Raw genomic sequence first — 6000 nt, 5'->3', positions numbered from 1 at the left:
AAGCTAATAGCTGAGACACCAACTTTGTTGTTATTGATGCAAACAAGCAAGTAAAGCCTTTCTTGTTATCATTATTAATCTATCTTTGGGTCTGAAAATATTTCTAAATAGGGAGATGGGATCATAATCCAACTTAGATATCTGGGTAGATTTAAGTTTGGAAATAAAATGGGCAAATAAAGCTAGCTTCATGTTACCAAATTTCACTCAACCCACCATGGCTCGCTTCTGTTTATAATGACATTGCAATCCATTGTATCAAAACCTCCAAATCAAGATAGCTGCTCCCTCTTAGCTTGTCTAAGATTAATATTACAATCTTATAAAACCCCATATTTCCACCATTTTAATGCGGTCTGTAATAACTGTTAGTTGTAGAAATTTGGTATTTGACAGAGCCCCAAAACAGACAAACGTAAAAATCCAAGATCCCAAGCAGCCACATGCACCACCACAACCCAGAATGTATTATTAATAGTCGAGATCTTACCTGAAGTTAGCCACGAAGACACCCACAGAGATGAAAGAAACACCCACACGAAGCTACTTATTCAGAGACACCCACAGAGAGGGACGACATCCATAGAGACAGCCACACAAGACGCAGTGTCGCAGACCCAACAATGCCCAGACGGAGACAACCACATGAGACGTAGCATCGCAGACCCCAGTTCTGGTTTCGTCTGAATGAGAAAATGAGAAATTTGAACTTTTCCCTCCTTTCGTTTCATTTCGTCTTCCTTTTTTTGTTTTAATAAATATAATGCCGTGTTAGCCGATTCCCCCATTGTTACCTTCAACGGTTGCCTATAGCAGTGTTGTTTCAAGATAAACCCCACCACGTAAAGGTGGCGTCGTGAAAATTTTTCAACCTAAGAGCACCCCCAATAGGTTTTGTAAAACTCATTTTTATGTAAAATTTGAAGAAAAAGTAGCTCAAAAGTGCCTCCAATGGATCATTTATTTTTAAATCTATTTTATATTTTGCGACAGTGTTCAGCTACATTTAGCATGAACTATTCACAAATGTAAAAATATTTTATTTATTTATTCTCTTTTCATGTACTTTATCTCCCACAATAATTTCTCTCTCCTTGTATTTTTTTTTCAACAAATTATTAAATAATATAATATAAAGAAAAAATAGATAAATTAATGTATGCTATATTGTAAAAGTCAGTATGTAAAATAGAAAAAGTAGATTTTAGTGATGTATTTTAAAAGATAAAATACATAAACCATTGGGAGTGCTCTTACCAGTTCGTCGTAAAGGGAGGCCACTAACACGTATGGAGGAAAGTCAAAAAAAAAAAAAAAAAGACACGAGATGAAGTGCCCAAGTGAGGTTAGAAAGACCAGAAGAAAAAACAAGGCTTGATAATATACAACTGTTGCATTGATAATATTTCTCAACATAACTAACAGCACATTTTCAATGAATTTTGCAGACGTGTCGTGCGATTTTAGAAGATATAAGTTCAGACATGAATGAAGGCCCACTACTGCAAGGTGACTGATAATATACCGATCGAGTCAAGTGATTGGCACTCAACATAGTGTCTCCACCGAGGTATTGAAGACTACACGGTCAATTATATAATGTTTATTTCAAATTTAGCGCAACTTTAATTTGTTTTTCTTTTGTTGTAGGAAATGAGGTTCAGGCCATCCCAATCCTGACCGACTGTTGGAGAAAGTTTTATGTTCAGTTTTGTTCATGATGAAACCCATCGATCGTATTGTAATTCTACATCATGGTTGGAAATGGTTGGGCATAAATGGCAGCACTTGGTTGGGTCGACATGTTTGTTTTCCATGTACTCTGTTATTTTTCGTATTTTCTAAGCTGGCGGGCACTAATACTCTTCCTTGTGCTCACCCAATTGATGAGTACTGTTATACTTCAGTGCGCTGGAGTACTCTTTGCTAGTCCTGTTGCGAGATGCTTTGGTTTTACAATGATCTTGATCTTATTTTGTTCAATTCATAAAAAAATATATAAAATAATTCATTAAAAAAAATAAATACACACCTCATTGATACATATTCTGATCTTATTGCAGTGAGATGCAACTTCTTACCTGTAAAAAATATTCACATTCATTACAAAATATTAATGCATCTATGTCTATGGAATAATAGCTCTCAAGAACCGATCTCCCACGTGATTTGACAGATTTGATCAGTGTGACCATCAGCTCGGAAGTTGAGTTCCCTTTCCCTGTGTCTTAGCCGTGTATAACTTTTTCTAAATAACAACCCTATGTCAGCACGTAAATCTTTAAAAGAATAGTATTAGATACTGCAAGAACCACATAATGTTTTTAAAAAAGATTAAAGTTTACTAATAAAAATTTATTATTATTATTATTATTTTATATGAATATCGTATTTATTCATACAACACTTATACACTCTATAACTGTAAATATCATTTCTCTGTTCGTAATGTTCCAATATACTTCGTCCTTCAAGCCTGCCTCCCTTGAAGCTGCCGGCAAGTGTGGGCCGGAATGGCTCGATGGAACTCCCTTGAAGAACAGACTAGAGAGGAAGAGTTCAACTCTTCGTTTTATTATTAAAACGATAGTGGGATTCCCATTTAAAACTTATTTCTAAAGTCCCGTACATCCACCTCATCTACAAGATGGCTAGTGTGTTAAAAAAGTGACTACTCCCTAGCAAAACTATTTTTTGGGGCACTTGGTTCTTATGAGTTTGTTTTGTAGGAGCGTGACGCTAAAAGGATACGGTTTTGATCAAGAAAAAAAAAACTAACATTAAAATAAAAGAAAAAATATTAATCATCATCCATATACTATACATTTGTTTTATTTTTTATCTTTTGTTTTTTTTTTCTTTTGTGGTATAAGAATGATGAATAGAATAATTCAAAATAAAAACATTAATAAGAAAAGAGAAATGATACTATGCCGCTCCAGTTATATTGCTCATTTTGTTTCATTTACGTGGTGCTATCATGTGATGCCACATTGCAACATGATTTATTGAAAAAATAAAACATGAAAGGAATAAAAGAAATTTAGGATTTCAATATCATCTTTTTGTATTATCGAACGCCATTTTGTTCATATATATATATATATATATATATAATAAACCTAGCGGCATTGGCACCACATGGTGCCACATCAATGGGAAAATATATGAATTTAAGGAAAAAAAGATTTATTCACAAGTATAATGGTATTTTAAGAGAAGCGGTATCCTGGGTCCTCTCATTCATTGAAGGGGTGGGGTTGTAGACGCTTTGCTTTGACAAAGCATCTATCTCTTAGACATTAGTCTTAAGAGTTTAGTAACATGGTAGAGGAAATTACAAGATTGTGGGAGGGATTATCATTGACTAAAGAAGAAAAAAAAGAGATCATTCTCCCAGAGGAGGCTGTCAACATCTCAAATATTAAAGGTCAACATTGTCTACTTGCTTTGATCATCGATGATAATAATGTTAATAAGGAGGCATTCAGATCAACTCTGACAAAGGTTTGGAACTTAGACAGATGGCGACAATAGATTCCTAGTGGAGTTTCAAAATTTCTTTAACAAAGAGAAAGTCATGCATGGTAGACCTTGGTCTTTTGATGGACACTTGGTTAGTCTCTAGGGTTTTGAAGGTAGTTTGTCACCTAATGAAGTTCAATTCAAGTTGGAACCTTTTTGGGTACAATTACACAATCTCTCATTTGCTAAATGGCAGACTAGAGGAGATGGGCAAGCTTATTGGATCAGGCATGGATAAATTTCTTACGATGGAGGTTGATTAGGAAGGACTTAAGTGGGGCAAGGTTTTAGAATTAGAGTAAAAATTGATATCTTAGGGCCTCTAATTCGTGGATGCCTATTAAATATTGGTGGTAAGTATATATGGATCAACTTTAAGTATAAAAGGTTTCCAAACTTCTGTTTCAATGTGGGAATTTGAACCACAAGGATAGAAAGTACCTTAAGCAGAATTTGGGAACCTAGGCTCAAGCACAATATGGCCAATGGATGTGTGTTGTGCAAGTGATCCTTTTGAGCACTTTGGCTAAAAACTATGGTGGTACATCAGACTTTACAAGTCAAGCTTTCCGCGGGTAGGGAAGATCCGATGAGGAAGATAGTAAAAGCACCGAGAAAGGAAAGTATACTTAGATTGAAAAAGATCATGTGCAATCAAAGGATAATGGTGGAGTTAATATGGCATTTCCTATAACTGATTCCCTAAATGACAGATCCCTGGTAATAGAGAGGGCAAACTTGCCTTACATAGCTGACAATGCCCAAACTCAAGTAAGTCAACTATCTCCCACTTTTAATTTGCACGCTATTGTTGATAAGGAAGTTGTGGAGGATATTCCTTTCCTTATGGACCTAAAAATCAGAGATTCTAATTCTAACTCCTTTCCTAGAATACCTTCCTTATATATCCATGCTGAAAAGATCAATTCCTTATCCCCATTAAAACATATTTCCTCTCCTGCTAAGCTCATTAGAGTATCCACTTGGAAAAGGAAAGCAATAGGCAGTTCTAATACTCATGATGTAATGATTAATCTGTCTAATGATGCCCCAATTGAGAAGCGTAAGAAGAGATCAGTGGCTTCTAATTCTGAGAACTTATTGAACAAGCCAATTTGCAAGAAACAAAAACCCAGCTCCTACAAGGAGCCTTACTTAGGTTGATTTGGTGGAGGTTGCTTTGCAGCCTCACCATTAACAATGAATTGCCTTAGTTGGAACTGTTGGGAGCTTGGGAACCCTCGGCCAATTCATGAACTTCATCTGCTAGTAAAATTTAAGAGCCCACATTTGGTTTTTCTCATTGAGACTAAATGTTGCAGAGAAAAAATGGAACATATAAGAAATAAACTTGGTTTTGATAGTTGTTTGGTTGTCAATAGTAGAGGATGGTGTGGGGAATTAGCTCTTCTATGGAATTCTAATTTGGCTGTGGATTTGGATTCTTTCACTAATTGGCACATTTTAGCATGGATCACCTATCCAGTAGAGAGGGGATGACTTTTTATAGGATTCTATGGAAACCCTACTACCACAAAAAGAAAGGACAGTTGGAATCTACTTCAAGCGCTAAAGCCTCAAGTGAGTATACCTTGGTTATGTGCATGGGATTTTAATGAAATCCTCAAACAAAATGAGAATTTTGGTGAACTTTGGTGCTGCCAAGAGGCCTTATAAATAGATTGACAACTTTAGAACAGTTTTAGAGATTTGTTAGCTAAATCATCTCGGTTATCTGAGGGATACATTCACATGGAAGAACAATAGAGATGGTGATGCCTTTACAAAGGAGGGACGTGATTGAACCTTTGGTAACTCAGCATGGATTAATATTTTTAAAGATCACTCTATGTACAATCTAGCTGTCAACTGCTCAAATCACAGTCAAATCCTTATCTTACTACAAAGTCATTCCTTCAACAAGCATAAAGAGAGAATTTTTAGATATGAGGCTAGCTAGTTTAATATAGAAGATTGCTATACAGTTGTTCAGGATTCTTGGTATGCTGCTACAAGCTCCTCGAGAAATTTTTTACAGCTACAACAAGTTTAAAAAGTTATCAGATAAGGCCTAAACAGTGGAGTAAAGACATGCATAGAAACAAGAGCAAGCTTATCAAATCAAAGATTGAAATGTTGATGTCAAAAGCTTGCAGAAAGAAATTGACTGTTTACTTGAAGAGAAGGATACTAAGTAGAAGCAAAGAGCCAAACAAGCTTAGCTAAATGATGGAGATAGAAACCATAAATTTTTCCACAAATGTGCTAGTAAGAGGAGAAAGACCAACACTATTCACAAGATTACAATTGAAGATGGTCAGGTAACAACAATGTCTTGAAAGGTCAATAGCATGTTTCAGAGGTATTTCATTGATCTTTTCTCAACTTCCAATCCAACAGAAATAGATACTTGTTTGGAATCATTGAAGCCTTCAATAACATAAGAAATGAATGATGGTCTTACCAAAGAGTTCA

This window comes from Juglans regia, chromosome 13, assembly GCF_001411555.2.
Source record: "Juglans regia cultivar Chandler chromosome 13, Walnut 2.0, whole genome shotgun sequence".
Taxonomy (NCBI): Eukaryota; Viridiplantae; Streptophyta; class Magnoliopsida; order Fagales; family Juglandaceae; genus Juglans; species Juglans regia.
Note: the sequence above shows the minus strand (reverse complement) of the source record.